General features: G+C 40.2%; 1 pseudogene; it reads left to right on the forward strand.

The window, feature by feature from the left end:
- The first annotated feature begins 10,355 nt into the window (after positions 1 to 10,355).
- LOC122426128 lies at positions 10,356 to 11,211 on the forward strand (annotated as a pseudogene).
- Positions 11,212 to 18,225: the final 7,014 nt, after the last annotated feature.

Raw genomic sequence — 18,225 nt, forward strand, 5'->3', positions numbered from 1 at the left:
TCTGTACAGCTTTTCACTGGTCTTCAAATTTTGGCAAAAATCAAATAAGATGTTCTACTTCGATTCTTAAGAGAAACTAATAAAAAGAACTGAGGGGAACATCTGCATATACGATCCATCGACTTAGAATCAACTGCTCTATGTTATATTTTATGACTGTGCATATAAACAGGCTTCTCCTCTCTCCTCTCTCCTTTATGACTGTAGCTCATGGTAAAGAATCTGCCTGCTAACACAGGAGATGAGGGTTTGATTCCCAGGCCAGGTAAAGCCCTGGAGAAGGAAATGGCAACCCATTCCAGTATTCTTGCCTGGTAAATCCCATGGACAGGGGAGCCTGGCAGACATGATTTAGCAACTAACAACAACAATAAACAGGTTAGAATTTTAAATGTGATATCTTTTTTTTTTTTTTTAAGGAAAGAGAAGGAATCCAAAAAGACCTGTGTCTTTTTTAATGTTTAAGAAATAATTTGCATATTTAATGTTTCCTCCTACTTCTAATTGCCCAATTATAATGGAACCTAATGACACTTACCACAGGTTGGGTTTTCCAGAAGTAGATGCTGAAACAAAGTTTAGAGTGAGAGATGTTTATAGATATCAACATCTGTGAAAGCATGTGAGAAGAACTGGCACAGAGAGGAGATGAACTATAATGCCCAATAAAGCCCCTGGACCTCTGGGGAGCTCCAGAGAAAATCTTCCCTCATAAAGTTGTCCTCCCATTGGACTGAAATGGCTGGTCCTTTGTACCCACCTCTAGAGGCAGGCTGTCCCATGATGGGCTTGGTCTCAGACCCAGCTGCTGTTTACAACCCAGGCAGACCCTGAAGCAGCAGTGAGTGGGAAGCTGTACGCTGGTCACACTCCCCACAGCTAAGCAATGAAGCTTTCTTGAGGGGAATCTGGGTTGCTCATCTCTGTGTCTACCTCTCTGCTGATCAGTGATAGTTAAATGCAAAAACCTACTGTATTGTGGTAAAGCAGATCTGGTAAGCTGAGTTTGTGATTAGCAGTGCCGGGTCCTACAACGACAATGGGAAATGGCTTTGTAGACGGCTTCAACCATCTTGCTTCTTCTCAAAAATGATTTTAGGATCCACTGAGCCAAGCATTTAGAAACATCCCTTTTTCAACTTCTGCCTTCCTTGGCTTTGCATCTTGACACACTCTCTCTACTGAGCCTCATTTGATTCACGGCCTACTTTGTTTCAACACTGCCTGCAGGAACCTCATCCAAAGAGTAGGTAGAAACCAGCAGATCACCAGACAGGTTCCATAGCCCCCACCCTAGTTGTCAGGAGCAGGGCATCAGAAATGCATGACACCAGGGGCTGGGCAGGTCAGAGAATTCAGCAAAGACAAAGTGAGTCTGCCTCCAGTTGGAAGTGGTTTGAGAGGTCTTTGAGCCCACCACCCATTCGTCAGCTGTTTCTACCTGCAACCCTGACTTGCCCTAGGGCAGTGGCCTCCATCCTTTTTGGCACCAGGGATTGGTTTCATGGAAGACAGTTTTGCCATGGACCGGAGCTGGGGGCGGGGGGGTGGTTTCAGGATAATTGAAGAGCACTGCACTTTATTTCTATTATTATTACATCAGCTACTCAGATTATCAGGCATTAAATCCTGGAGGTTGGGGACCCCCACCCTAAAGGAACAACCACCCTCTTGTTCAGGTCACATGGGTGGAGGCTGACCAGCCCTTGTGTGCCTGAAGTGGTCTTGTGGGCCAAGTCTGGACACTTAGCCAACCTGGATGTAGTGATTATGTCAGAAATGGACACTCAGTTCAACCATGGCAATAAAACTCTACTCCAAAACAGATATTATTGAAAGGGTGCTTTCTCTCCATGGGAATTGCTCTGTGTAGGCTATTTTAAACCTCAACTCAGCCATGCCTGAAATAGGTTTTTCAGCCTTAGGAGCCAATAAGTTTCTTTTTTTGTCTAAACTCATTTGAAATGAGTTTTTCTATTCCCCCCCTCACAAAAAGCCTGGGCTAATACAAATCCTCTCATAACCTCCTTACTAATTGCTGATCCAGTTGATTTGATGGGGAACTCAACACTCTTGCTTACACCAAATAAAAAAACCTCTTTGTAAATTTACCCTTTGTTTAGTCCTGTGGAACTTCAGTGGCATAGGCATTCATCCAAATAGTTTGTCTACATCAGTGGTTCTCAAACTTGGCAGCACATCAGAATAAACTGGGAGACTTAAAAACTAGAGATTACTGGGCCTCAATGTAGGTCTACAGAATCAGAATTTCTGGGTTTGTGGCCAAGGAAAGTGTATTTTTTTAAAGCTATGTGGATAGTTTTAATTTAGTGCCAGATTTAAAAGCCACTGATCCACATAATGCCAAGTAATTGTTCTATTAAAGCAATAAACTGGTCAGCTGGAAAATAGTCAGATACATGTCTCTTGTTTGTTTGCATTATATTTTTTAAGACCTGGTCCTTAAGTTCAAGAAGCAAACACACATCCTTCCTAAAGAAACAGCAGTAGCTCTGGTGGAAAAAAAATTGAGTGGAAGAAAACTGAGAAGTGGATTTACCATGAAACTAATAAAGCTTAAGTTTCAAGGCTTCATACTTGAACTTGTAAGTGCTTCCGTGACCATCTGGACTTTTGAAACTTAAGGAGTACAATATTTTAACCACAAATGGTTGAGACTGCTGTCTCTTTCCACTTTGACTTCTAATCAGTCATATTTCCCCTTGTGCTGGGTGGCATGGGAGGAGCCCATGGTATTTTTGGACCCTGACTAAGGAAACTGATGAGGTTACATATAGTTTCGGTTAAGGGTAATATTTATGTGGTCCACAGCCTCTTCCATGTATGGTTTAGTTACTGTTAGCTGATCCAGTACAAGAACAAATTTTAGGAATGGTCCCACCACCTTCTATACCAACATACTCCACCTTGAAAAATGAAAGTTCAGGGCCTGACATGACCTTCATAATATGACACAACATCAGGAATAAAAGAGAAGCTGGTTAGTGAATGTTGTCAATTCAAATAGTACTTGAGATTCGTTCCTGCAACAAACCTCTGAAATATCTTGACATCTTATAGCTCATATATGAAAGACACCTGAGTGAAGTTTTCTTAAAATTGACAACAATCCTAAAAACATACATACCAGTACCAATAATAAGTGGTGAAGTCAAGAGAAAGTTTCCCATTCTGTAAAAAAAAAACAAACAACAATTATTTGAGGACTTCCCTAGCAATGGTTAAGATTCCAAGCTTCCAATACAGGGGCCACAGGTTCAACCCCTGGTCATGGAACTAAGATCCTACATGCCTCATGCGGTGGCGAAAAAGTAAAAATTCATTTGATCCACCATGATAGAGAGAAACTGATTCCTCCTGTTCTCTAGGTAAAAAGTGTAGCAAAACCATTGTTCTAAAAAAGGTCATCAAACATGCAGGCAGTACTTTTATTTGGTATATCAGATAGCTAATTATTGACTATGCCAAAGCCTTTGACTGTGTGGATCACAATAAACTGTGGAAAATTCTGAAAGAGATGGGAATACCAGACCACCTGACCTGCCTCTTGACAAAACCTGTATGCAGGTCAGGAAGCAACAGTTAGAACTGGACATGGAACAAGAGACTGGTTCCAAATAGGAAAAAGAGTACATCAAGGCTGTATATTGTCACCCTGCTTATTTAATACTTATTTATATTTAATAAATAATATATATTATATAATTATATATAATTAATATATAATATATATAAAATATATAATATATTTAATATTTAATGCTTATTTATATACTCTGTATATGCAGAGTACATCATGAGAAACGCTGGGCTGGAAGAAGCACAAGCTGGAATCAAGATTGCTGGGAGAAATATCAATAACCTCAGATATGCAGATGACACCACCCTTATGGCAGAAAGTGAAGAACTAAAGAGCCTCTTGATGAAAGTGAAAGAGGAAAAAAAAAAAAAAAGTGAAAGAGGAGAGTGAAGAAGTTGGCTTAAAGCTCAACATTCAGAAAACTAAGATCATGGCATCCAGTCCCGTCACTTCATGGCAAATAGATGGGGAAACAGTGGCTGACTTTATTTTTTGGGCTCCAAAATCAGTGCAGATGGTGACTGCAGCCATGAAATTAAAAGACACTTACTCCTTGGAAGGAAAGTTATGACTAACCTAGACAGCATATTAAAAAGCAGAGACATTCCTTTGCCAACAAAGGTCTGTCTAGTCAAGGCTATGGTTTTTCCAGTAGTTATGTATTGATGTGAGAGTTGGACTATAAAGAAAGCTGAGCACTGAAGAATTGATGCTTTTGAACTGTGGTGTTGGAGAAGACTCTTGAGAGTCCCTTGGACTGCAAGGAGATCCAACCAGTCCATCCCAAAGGAGATTAGTCCTGGGTGTTCACTGGAAGGACTGATGTTGAAGCTGAAACTCCAATACTTTGGCCACCTGATGTGAAGAGCTGACTCATTTGAAAAGACCCTGATGCTGGGAAAGACTGAAGGAAGGAGAAGGGGACGATAGAGGATGAGATGTTTGGATGGCATCACCGACTCAATGGACATGAGTTTGTGTAGGCTCTGGGAGGTGGTGATGGACAAGAAGGCCTGGCATGCTTCAGTTCTTGGGGTTGCAAAGAGTTGGACATGACTGAGTGACTGAACTGAACTGAATTATCAAAAAATGTTATTTTCTACATTTTGAGATCTCTCCAGAATTTGCCAGCTTTAAATGAGTTGCTGTTATTGTGTTTGTTTATAATTCCAAATGAATATTTAATTTCTTATCTAATAATTTGAATTTTTTAAATAAAAAAGGGCCTTGAAAACTGTATGAGCTTCAGACCCATAGATCTGCCCCTCAGTTAAAGTGAGCACCTTGCCCCTGCATGCTGGTGGTGGATGTGATAAAACCTAATGGACTTGTCCTTTAAGCTGCCTTAGTCTCCTGAAAGCCAAATCTGCTTATTATTAGGGCAGCGAATGTACTGTTGATGGATTTAGTGACTCTGTAGAAATCTGTGTGGCCAGACAGATAAATAATACATCATTTAAAGGCTTTTGATCTCTAACAGTGTTTTGGAAGAAACTGTTCTTTAAAAGAAGCTAGGAAGAAGGATACATCATGGACAGGGAGAGAAATATATAAACAGTCAATTATGATTAACCATGCTAGAGGAAGGGTGATTTATCATTTATTTCCCTCTATAGAAAATACTACAAAATCATTGTCATGGGAAGCGGTGATTAAGCAGATCTTGTCTAACAGAGCCAGTCTGGCTTGGCTCAATATAACCTCAGAATCCATTTCTTCTTTTTCAGCAAGGGCATTGATGCAAATAGAATGGTACGTGGATTTATGTAGATGATGCAAAAAGCTTATGGAAACTATTACAAACACACTGAGGTCTCTGTGCATGATGAATCTCACTCACAGCTTTGCAGCTTATAGGTGTTAGGGAGAAATCAATACTTAGGATGACAGGTATGCTGTTTTGTCCTATGCATCCTATTTCCTGCACCACTTTAAACAATCTCAGTATTTACAAAACAGCATTTAAAAACTGCTCATTTATATTCTCTGCTCCAAGAGTCTTTAGTCATATCTTAGATTCATGGCATATTAATTGGTTTACTAAAGAAGAAAATTGGAGCCATAAAAGTTTAGTAAACACTGGTTTATACAACAGTGAGCTGATTTGTTTTTAATTTCTTTACTATTTGCAGTAGGTCTTCTTGGAGTTTGAATTTCTCAGTGCAAGGTATAGAAGAATGTAGTTTGCAATGCTGCCCAAATTATTTGATCACAAAAACCTTTTTTGTAATGAGGAAAATGGGCTATAACATTGAAAAATGCTGCTTTGGACTAAAATAAAGGGAGTTAATGGGATGTAAATGCTTTATAGAATATAAAAATTAAATGAATTATATGATATACTATGATAATAACTATTATTATTATTATTATTATGACCACTATGTTCAAAGGAATCAATTGATTATCTCATTTCTTTCTACTGGGACCATTCAAACTATCTGTTTATGAGAAAAAGATAGAACTAAGACAGATGTATTTTGCACATAATTTTCCTCTGTGATAGTTTTATTTAAAAAAGAGGTTAAGAAACAACTATACAAGCTTCTAGTTATCAAGCTTCTATCTGCTGCCTCAGTACTTTCACTACTTTTTTGAGATTTTGCACTACATTTATTAACATTAAAGAATAGTAACTGTCAATGAAATCTCTATCAAAATCCCATTGGCATTTTTGAAGAAATTAGATAATTCATTCTAAATTTCATATGGAATCTAAAAGCACCCTGGATAACCAAATGATTTTGAAAAATAAGAACAAAGTTGGAAGTCCCATGGGTCTTAATTTCAGAAAATATTACAAAGCTAGAGTAATAAAAGCTGGGTGGTAGTAGACAGACAAGTAGACCGATGGAATAGAATAAAGAACCCAGAAATAAGTCAACTCATATATAGCCAAATTATCTTTGAAAAAGATGCGAAGGTCACCCAGTGGGGAAAGAACAGTCTTTTCAACAAATGGTGTTAGGAAAACTGGATATGCACATACAAAAGAATGAAGCTGGACTCTCATCTTACACCATATACAAAATTAAGTCAAAATGGATTAAATCCCTAAATATAAGACCTGTAAAACTTCTAGGAGAAGAAGGGGGAAAGTTTCATGAGTTTGAATGTAATGTAATAATTTTTTGAATATGATACCCAAAGTACAGGCAACAAAAGCATAATAGGCAAATGTGTGTGTGTGCAAAGTTGCTTCAATCATGTCTGACTCTGTGTGACCCTATGGACTATAGCCTGCCAGGCTCCTCTGTCCAGGAGATTCTCCAGGCAAGAATATTGGAGTGGGTTGCCATGCCCTCTTTCAGGGAATCTTCCAGACTCAGGGATCAAACCTGTGTCTCTTAGGTCTTCTGCACTGGCAGGTGGGTTCTTTACCACTAGAGCCACCTTGGAAGTCCCAGTAGGCAAATGAGACTACGTCAAACCTAAAAATTTTTGTGCAGTAAGTTGACACAACCATAAAGTAAAAAGGCAACCTGTAATGAGAGTACATATTTGCAAATCATATATCTGAAAAGGAATTAATTTCCTGAGTATACAAATAACTTCTACAACAACAATCTTGAGAAAGAAAAACAGAGCTGGAGGAATCATACTCACTGACTTCAGACAATACTACAAAGTTACAGTCATCAAAACAGTATGGTACTAGTACAAAAACAGACACATAAAAAAACAAAACAAAACAAACAGACACCTAGATAAGTGGAACAAAATAGAGAGCTCAGAAATAAACCCATGCACTCACCATGAATTAATCTATGAAGGGAAGCAAGGACATGTAATGGAGAAAAAACAGTCTTTTCCATAAGTGTGCTGAAAAAAAAACTGGACTCTGTATGTAAAAGAATAAACTTAGAGCATTCTCCAACACCATATATGAAAATAAACTCAAAATGGATTAAAGACCTAAATGAAAGATTGGAAGCCATAAAATTCCTAGAAGAAAACAGGTAGAACACCCTTTGACATAAATCATAGCAACATTCTTTTAGATCTGTCTTCCAAAGCAAAGAAAATAAAGACAAAAATAAACAAATGGGACCTAATTAAAATCTTTTGATAGCAAAGGAAACCACTGATGAAACAAAAAGGTAATCTAGTGAATGGGAGAAAATATTTACCAATGATATGACCAACAAGTGCTTAATATCCAAAATATATAAACAGCTCATAGAACTCAACATCACAAAAGCTAACAACCTGATTAAAAGATGGGCAAAATACCTGAACAGACATTTCTCCAAAGAGGAAATACAGATGCCAACCAGCACATGAAAAGATGCTCAACATTATTAATCATCAGGGAAATACAAATCAAAACCACAAAGAGAAATCACCTCATATCTGTCAGATGGCTACCATCAAAAAGAACACAAATGAAGATGTGGAGAAAAGAGAACCCTTATACACTGGGAATGTAAATATAAATGTTGGTGGAAAGGTACATTAGTGCAGTCATGTGGAAAAACAGTGTAAGAATTTCTCAAAAAGCTAAAATCAGAACTACGATACTCCTGAGTAGGTATCTAAGAACAAAAACACTAATTAAAAAAGATACATGCACCCAAACGTCCACAGCAGCATTATTTACAACTGTCAAGATATGGAAACAATCTAAGTGTCCATCAACAAATGAATGGATAAAGAAGATATGGTATATATAGACACAATGAACTACTACTCAGCCACAAAACAGAATGAAATTTTACCATTTGCAGCGACATGGATGGACTTGGAGGATATTATTCTAAGTGAAATTAGTCAGACACAGAAAGAAAAATACTATATGATACCTCTTATATGTGGAATCTCAAAAATACAACAAACGAATACTAAAAAAGGAACAGTCTTACAGATATAGAGAACAAACTAGCAGTTACCAGTGTAGATTTAAAAGTGGGGAGAGCAATATAGGGGTAGAGGGTTAAGAGGCACAAATTATATATATAATAAGCTATAAGGATACATTGTACAATATGAGGAATACAGCCAATGTCTTATAATAACTATAAACAGAGTATACCTTTAAAAATTGTGAATCACTATATTGTACACCTGTAACATATAATATTCCACATCAACTATACATAAAAAAAAAAAAAAAAGTAAAATGGTTGTTACCAGGGGCAAGGGGGAGGGGGGAGGGGTTGTTTAATGGGTATAGGGTTTCAGTTTTGCAAGATGAAAAACTTCTGGACTTCTGTTTCAAAGCAATATGAATATTGAAAGCTACTGAACCATATGCTTAAAAATGGTTAAGATGATAATTTTTATGTTTTTTTTGTTGTTTTTTTTTTTTTTTCTATAAATAAAAGCAGACTGTCCTGGAGCTACTCAAAGATGAGCTGAGGATATTTACATCCAGACCTTCTAATACTTCGCCTTTTGTTAACCTTTGTTCTTATCAAATGCAGTTCTTTTAATAAATTCTCCTTGGAGCCAGAATACTTAAGAGATTATGAATAGAAAACAAGAGAGCTAAAGAGTGAGAATTTCACAATGGGTCTGAAATGTTTTTATTTGAAATTCCCTTTGATTTCAAATTTTGCTATTGGTGATTAAACACATCGAGGACTTGCTTGACTCACACAAGTCTGGGAAACCTTTCTCTACAAAGATCTTTGCAAAGTATTCAACAGCACCTCAAAGGCTAGGCCTTCTTCTCACCCCCCTTGAGTCCATGGGCACCTACAGCATCTTTTTTTTCAGTTGAAGGGATGGTTATTTTATGTATAGACTTACACCATCTTTGTGGGCTTCCCAGATGGTGCTGGGATAAAGATGTCACCTGACAATGCAGGAGACATAAGAGACAGGGGTTCAGTCCCTGAGTTGGGAAGATCCCCTGGAGGAGGGCACGGCAACCCACTCCAGTATTCTTGGCCAGAGAATCCCATGGACAAAGGAGCCTGGCGGGCTACAGTCCATTGAGTCACAAAGAATCAGACACGACTGAAGCAACTTAGCACATACCACCTTTGGCCTTTAAATTCTCTAGAGCTTAGGACAATTCTGGTATTAGTTTGGAAACTCAAATGCCTTTAGTATTTCACAACATTCAGGTAGTCTTTAGAGTTTATGGATTCATTGCTGTGATAGTGTTACCAAAAACACAAGTTCATGTGCCTGACACATGGTGAGGTCAAACAATACTAAAACGTTGGCGTTTGGAACAGAGAAAGGTTTATTACAGGGCCATGCAAGGAGATGGGTGGCTCATGCCCTAGGGAGCACAAAGTTACTGAAAACTTTCATCAAAGCTCTTTTAAAAGCAAAAGGTGAGGGAGGAAGGTGGCTAACTGTTGCAAACTTCCTGGTGGTCAGATCCTTTGCTCATGAAGTCAGGTCATGGTCAGGTAATGATGTTCCTGTAAATCTCTACCAAACGAATGTTATTCTCTGTCCTGACAAGAAAGGGCAAGGTTCCAAGGTACAACTTTCACCTCCCAAGGCCCCAGTCCTAGCTAACAGGAGGCACAGCTCAGCTGCCAGCTCACTCAAGGCTAGGTCCCCAGACTCTGCCCAGCTGCCATTTCTGAGGGAGCCAGGTGCCCAACCCAACTGGCCCTCAGGCTCCTCAGGTCACCCAAATGGGAGAGACCAGGTCCCACAGACTGTGACCCAGGCAGACTGCCACTACTGTTAGGTCACTGCGACAGGGACAGGGGAGAGGTTCTCCGCTGCCTCAAGGCCTGGGCCAAGGTTAGTGGAAGGCTGTAGTGAGGGCTCTGGAGCTCTGCAGGACATGGTGCCCAGTCTGTTCTCTGGACCCCCACCAAGCTCACCTGCTGGCCCAAGGTGGGGTGAGCTGGAGGGCTTCCAGGAGAAGCCAGGATTCACCTCTTATCTGACTCTTCACCTCACAACCACCACTCCACTGTGGTCTGATTCCCCTCACTAACTAGAATTCTGTAACTGTTGGTTGCTTGTAGTCGGGGCCCACTGCTTCAGTGTCCAATGGCTGAGCAGGACCCACTGCCTGGTAACAGAGATGCGTAATGACCCAGAGCAATGGGTCAGGGGCTTGGGCTCACTATGCTCTGCTATAATAGAAAGCCAGAACACACCTTACTGAAAAATGGGATATGATTGCAGCATCATTTACTCCTATTTGTGGCATCCAAGAAGCTACTTTTCTTATTAAAATATTGTACCCCTTTACCCCCCCCCCAAACCTTTTTTGCAGTGAAGGTGGTGGACATTCAGACTGAGCGTGGGTACCAAAAGCTACCAATCATCTTTCAAAATAAGAAGATGGTCCTGCTTGGGGAAACTGGCAAGGAGAAGCTCCTGCATTACTACAAAAATATTGGTCTGGGCTTCAAGACAGTGAAGAAGGCCATGGAGGGCACCTAGATTGACAAGAAGTGCCCTTTACTGGTAATATCTCCAAGGGCAGATTCTATCTGGTATGGTGACCATGATGAAGATGCAGAGGACCCCGTCATTAGCCGAGACTACCTCCGAACATCCGAAAGTACAAGTGCACCTTTCCCCTCGCTTCAACGGTGTCCAGACCTACGACCCCAAGCAAAACAGTGCGCTTCAATGTGCTCAAGGTTATTAAGGCTGCCGGCACCAAGAAGCTCCAGAAGTTCTGATACTACACCCCTGTCCATACACTTTTCTGGACCCTTGCGGCATCTTCCTCGGTCCGGATTGTGCTTCCGGTGCGAAGGTCACAGACAAGATGGCTCTTGCCCGTGCAGGTCCCTCTCGGGTTATCAAGCTCAGCCATTGCTTTGCGGTGTGTTTCTCTGCGGGAGTGGCCTACAGAGCCAAGCGCTACCGTTACTGGAAACCCCAAGCAGAAGAGGAGAAGAGTATTAGCAGCTGAGAAGAAAAAGAAGCCGGATGAGCAGAGGCTCATTGAGACAGAACTGGCAGAAGCAGCCCAAGAGGACAGCATGTTAAAGTGAGCCTGCCTGTCTCCAGAGCAGTATGATGAATAAAACTTGCTGTGGTCTTTGAAAATAAATAAATAAATAAAATAAAAATACTGTACCTTACTTTTGTTCTTCAAAGAGAGGATCCGTAGCTCAAAGAGAAAGCTTTTATTTAACGCATTTGCTACCTATTTTTTTTTATAGCATCTAATCAAAGAGCAGACTTGTAAGAGGAAAAACTTTTTTCTCTATCCACCATACAGAGTTGATGAAAATGGTTCCAGCCTGCAGAAAGACCTTTTGGAGAAAAGTACATTTCCTGCATGGCCGGTTTACCTTGCCTTTGCCATACAAAGGTTGCCAAGTGATAACAGGGTTAAGAAACTGCTTTTTAGAAGTGAGCCTGCAGCGAGTTGGCTTAGAAGGTACACTCTCTATTTGTTACTTAGATCTTTTCAAAGAGTTACAGGTTTTGGAGACAAGGCCTCTCCTCACCAGAGAAAATCTATGAGGCTAAAATTGCCCCCACTTTAATCTCTGGGAGCCAGGAGCCATTCAAGATTATAGATTCCGATAATCCTTCAGAATACATTTATAGCAGATAACATTTTCCCTAACCCCACTGCTATTATTATAACAAACAAAATCAACAGTAAGTCCTTAATTTGCCTAATAAGTTCTGGGGCTCCACCTCACCTGCACGGGTTCACTGGCAGGTGAAGGAGACAGGAGGGAGCCATGACACAACACACCTGTGTGACACCTTACTCTTTTGGAATCCTTCTCCCTTCAGACCCCTCCCAGGTAGGGCTAGTGCGCCTCATACATGCGTGTGTGTGTGTGTGTGTGTGTGTGTGCGCGCGCGCGCGCTAAGTGCTTCAGTTGTGTCTGACTCTTTGTGACCCTATGGACCATAGCCTGCCAGGCTCCTCTGTCCGTGGGTTTCTCCAGGCAAGAATACTGAAGTGGGTTGCCATACCTTCCTCCAGGGGATCTTCCCTATGTAGGGATCAAACCCACATCTCCTGCACTGGCAGGTGGGTTCTTTACCACTAGCGCCACCTGGGAAGCCCACTGTCCTCACGAGTCCCTCTCTTTTCCAAGATGATACTCACCCTCCTCTTTTCTTAGAGCCATAAAAGGCCAGCAGCCCTGGGAAACATTTGCACACACGTGCGAGGGTTGGAAAATACATTTGTTGTTGTTAATAGGTGTATGTTACTCCACATTATCCAATTAACCTATTGTTCCCTATGGCTATTCTCATGGTGCCATGTGAATGAATGGTGGACCATAGTTAAATAATGGGAAATGAAATACCTTCTCTAATGCTAAGTGCAATAATTTATGCTCCCAATTTATAAGCATCCCCTTCCCCATTTTTCTTTTCTTTTTTGATTAACTGACCGTTTCTGGGACATAATCAAATTGCATAAGAAAACTTCCACTATTCTTGTTAAGATGTTTTCCTTCCTTTCTTTTTTTTTTTTTAATTAAAAGCAAAATAGCAAACTTATTTTGCTAACTCAGTCACCTCTCTTCCACTTTTAAACATCACCTTTTATGGGGATAAGGGTTCAATCATTTTAGGATGTGGTTCTCTTCCTTCTCCTCTTCCTTTCATTCTGAATGACACATGGATTCAAGGAAAGCAGAGGCAAGAGGTGGGAAAGAGCGAGAGGGTCCTTCCTGGCTCCTGCTCAGGTGACTGTCATCCTACCTTGGTTCTTGGTGCACCTAATGCTGAGCTGCTGTGATCTCTGCTCTTGAGGTCCACTTGCTTCCTCCCTCTCCTAGCCAGGATCTCCCTCTGAACTGACTTCTGCACCCCACCCAGGGCTCAGGATGTTCCACGTGCAATCCTGGAGTGCTTTGGAGCATCAAGCAACTGGTGGTGGGTGAGGTGTGTCTGAGCCTCTCTGCACCGATCTGCCCCAGCGCCATTTTACTCCCTTCTCTGGGTTTGGAATCTCCCCAGGACACACTCTGAAAATGACACACAAACCTTCATGCTAAAATATATTTATGAGCTCCTATTACCTCCCGACTCCAGATTTTACTTCAAGAGTGGTTCAACAAGCAAAGCTTTTGCAGGATTTCCCTGGCGGTCCTGTGGCTAAGAATCTGGCTTCCCAGTGCAGGGGACCTGGGTTTGGTCTCTGGTCAGGGAACTAGATCCCACATGCTATAAGTAAATACTAAATGATCCTGCTGTAACTAAGACCCAGTGAAGACAAATAACTAAATAAATATGAAAAAAAAAAAAGACAGCTTTTGCAAATGTGTCTGAACATTCTTTTTCTGCTCTCTCCATTTCCAAGCTTGTCCCCATATCTTAACTTGGGTTTCCCCAGAAACAGACCTTGAGATAAGAGGTGATCCCAAGGACACAGCAATAGGGGAATAGGAATAGGAAGCAGGGAAGGAAAAACTCTGAAGGGTGCACTGTCAATCCAGCCATCACTCTGTCTGGGGCTAAATTCTGATGGGGAGACTCTGAGAGTAGAGAGAGAACACATGCCTCAGAATCAACTTACTCAAGGGGAGAGGGAGCTGGGATACATGAATTCCCATTAGTCAGGGGTGGAGGGCTGATCTCCCGTCAGGGAAGGGGTCAGAGGAAGGGGCAGAGTGTCTGTATTAATTCCTCAGTGCTTCAGGCAGCAAAGGAGACTCGGCCACAGGAGAAAGTTGTCAGGAAAATAAACACAGGTACTGGCAGTTCCTCTGACAAGAAATCTGCTTTCACATTATTTTATATTTTATGGTAAAGTTTCCAACTGGTGTATTGCAACCCACTGGAGGGCCAGAAAGGATATTGAGCCCTCAGCCTTTTTGCAGCTATGGGGGGCCTGGGACAGCTGCAATCTAAGGGCCAGTCACCAACTGTGGGCAGGTTTTGGGGGGCTACAGAGCTGCTGTGGCCAAGAGAATAATGGTCCCTAAAGATGTACACATCCTAATCCCAAGGTTAGGGTCCTTAAGAGGGAGACAAGAGGATCAGAGTCAGAGTAAAAAGGGATGTCAACTCAGAGTGATGTGGCCCCAAGCCATAGGATGCCGGCAGCCTTTAGAAGCTAGAGAAGGCAAGGGAATGAACTTCCCCCTAAAAGCTCCAGAAGGCATACAGCTTTTGATTTTAGCTAAACTTACCAGATGGCCCTGGGTAAGCAATTTGGACCTTTGTATTCTGTATTAGCACACTGATCATAAAATGGAAGTAGAAAAATGAAGGCATTGCAAAATAATGCTTCAAAAATCGGCAAATTTAAGAGCATAAAAGCCATTTTTCAAGTTTCTTATATAAAAAAAATGTCAAGATACAAGAGTTTGTGAGCTTCTTACATGTCTCCCAACTTGTTTAGACTTGATCCTGTTTAGTTTTGGTATGCAGACACATGATTGGCCTTAGTGACTGTCTGCTGACACAAAATCCAACGGTGGTACCAATCAACCTCCTACCTGGCATAAGCTCTGGGGCATCAAACACTTCACAGGTTCGCATAAGTGGTAACAAATACACAGGATTACCAACAACTGGAACCTCTAGCTTTCCTCTTTTGGTGGCACCTCTAATAAATTACACATATAAAGAACTGAAAAATTTAAAAAACAACTTCTAATCGTCCCTGGGAGGCATGAAAGATATGTATTTTCTTGCATAAACTACAGTTTGACCATCAGAACATAAAGTGGTGACAAAGTACTGAAACATCAAAAGTCCAGCGAAACAAGAACACCTGTGAGGAAATGGGATAAATTAATTATATGAAGTATAAAATTGACCTACTTAAATATTATACTTAATATACTATTTAAAAAATAATCAGTTTAATATCAGATATTAAACTGATATCTCAGTAAAATAAAATTAAAACAAGCAATAGGTAGAAGAATGATAACACCTACAATGATCTTCTGGAAGAGAAAAAATAAATTCTTCTTTAAAAAAAATTTATTCCTTCATAAACATGAATGTTAACAGAATAAAAGTACTTTCCTGGGTGATAAAAATGTGTTCTTAAATAAAAAAAACACCAATTGTTTAAAGGCTTTATGCTTAATAGAATGTGAAGTCATCAGCTAATAGTATTTTATAAAATGTTTTTTGAGGATGACGGCTGACAAAAATTCTAAGACAGCCTTGGAGAATTAATCCAAAATATGGAAAAGGCTATATGATGAAAATTTTAATTGCCATATGATTTGTAGTAGCCAAATATTTTACCCAAATATCCACTGATGGAAGAAGGTTTAAGGAAATTATGATAGGATAATTAGATAAATGGTTAATCAGCCATTAAAAATCATTTATTTATTCCAAAATATTTTTTGAGTGTCTGCTATATGTTAGGTACTACTCTAGGTATTAGGGATATGGAAGGGAAGAAAACACAAACAATCCCCATTCTCCATAGGCTTACATAAAGAAAAAGAAAGATACACAGTAAATAAATCTGTTAATTAAATATATGACATGAATATGTAGGGTTGGCTTCGTGGGCTTGTGACAGGACCCTGCTTTTATCAGGGCCTCTCTCTTATTTTAATGCTCTGCTGGCAGCCTTCTTAAAATTCTTGTTAATTTTTAAGCAAGGGCTGCACATTTTCAATCTGCACTGTGTGCATGCTAATGTCAGTTGTGTCCGATTCTTTGTGACCCTATCGACTGTAGCCTGCCAGGCTCCTCTGTCCATGGGGATTCTCCAGGCAAGAATACTGGAGTAGGTTGCCATGCCCTCCTCAAGGGGATCTTCCGAACCCAGGGATAGAACCTGTGTCTCTTATGTCTCCTGCATTAACAGGTGGGTTCTTTACCACTAGTGCCATCTGAGAAGCTTGCACCCCACCAATTAAGGTTAAGAGGGATATCAGGAGGGGAGGGGATTGCAATTTTTTAGATCAGAAGGGGTCAGAGTAGTCTCTGATGTGATATTTAAGCAAAAAGACAAAAGATGTCATGGTTATAAAAATTATCAATATTATGGGAAATGCTTATTATATATTTGTTAGGTTAATGATTGCTATTGAGTAAAATATATATATATAAGTTTGGGGGTTTTGGGTTCAGAAAAAAAATCTTGAAAAATGCTCTTTCCCTCTCTCCCCACAGCAATCCTGCTGGCCTTACCTTCACATACAGAATCCAACAAGTCTCACCCAATCCAAACACTGTTTTCTCTCTAGTCTCTTAACCAGAGCCCCCTACCCAGGTTTCCTGCTTCTAAATTTGTCCCCTCTAAGCTATTCTTCACACTGCAGTAACTGTGATTCTTTTCAGACCTAAATCGATTATGTACTTCTCTGCTCAAAACCTTTCAATGGATTCTCATTTTACTCTAACAATTCCAGATCATCGCTGCCCTGACCTCCTCTGTGGCCTCCTATCCTATCTTTCGCCCTGACTCACTCTGTTCTGTCGTTGGCTTCCTGGTTGTTCCTGGAACGCATGGACTATGCTCCCACCGCAGGACATTTGCACGTGCTGTTCACTGCTCAGGGTATTCTTCCTTTGAAGAGCCACATGGTTCTGTCCCTCACTTCCTTAAGGTCTTCGCTCACATGTTACTTTATTAGATGCACCTTCCTGGCCACCTTATTTAAAAAAAAAACCATCCATTCCACAGTCTAATACACCCTGTCTTCCTATCCTGCTACATTTTTCTTTGTAGGATGTTAGACTTACTATCATATTATTGTTGTTGTTCAGTCTTTCAGTCATGTCCAGCTCTTTGCAACCCCATGTAAGGCAGCACACCAGAATTCCTTGTCCTTCACTATCTCCTGGAGTTTGCTCAAACTCATGTCCATTGAGTGGATGATGCTATTCAACCATCTCATCCTCTGTCTCCCCCTTCCCCTCTTGCCCTCAATCTTTCCCAGCATCAGGGTCTTTTCCATCAGGCCGTCAAAGGATTGGAGCTTCAGCTTAAGCATCAGTCCTTCCAATGAATATTTAGGCTTGATCTCCTTTAGGACTGACTGGTTTGATCTCCTTACTGTCCAGGGGACTCTCAGCCTCACACAGTTCAAAACCAGCAGGTCCTCAGCACTCAGCCTTCCTTATGGTCCAGCTCTCACATCTATACATGACTACTGGAAAAATCTGGAATTTCTGTACATAACTTTTCTGGAATTTACAGTCATGTATGAAAAACTGGAAAATTTCCAGTAGTTATTTTACTATTAAATACTTTCATTTATTTTTTTATATAACACATACATGTGACTACAAGCTCCATGAAGGCAAGCATTTTGTTTTGTTCACTGTCTGTTTTACATCACCAAACTCAAAAACACTGTCTGACACACAGTAGACACCATAAATAGTAATCTGAATGAATAAATCAAAGTGAAGCAAGTTACATGCATTATTACCTCAACTATGGAAAATCATTTGCTTCTAAGAATAAATTTAGTGATAGTAATAGTTATGCCAAAGTTTTGGGGTATAACTCTCTTTTCTGAAGTTTCTTTAAAGTAATTGCACTATTTCTATACATATTTAAAAATCAGCATCATTTGCTTATTATAATAAGTATTAACATACCCTAATGCAATAAATCAGATATTTTCTGATTTATTTTCAGACATTTTCCCATTTATTTTCAGATATTTTCCTGGAACATTTTTTTCAAGTTTGCTTAATGGATTTTATTTGAGATGAAACAAACACACAGTGAGCTGATATGTCTTATCCTAGGGAATTTTAGTGGCTTGTGACTGCAA

This window comes from Cervus canadensis, chromosome 24 (assembly GCF_019320065.1).
Source record: "Cervus canadensis isolate Bull #8, Minnesota chromosome 24, ASM1932006v1, whole genome shotgun sequence".
Lineage (NCBI taxonomy): Eukaryota > Metazoa > Chordata > Mammalia > Artiodactyla > Cervidae > Cervus > Cervus canadensis.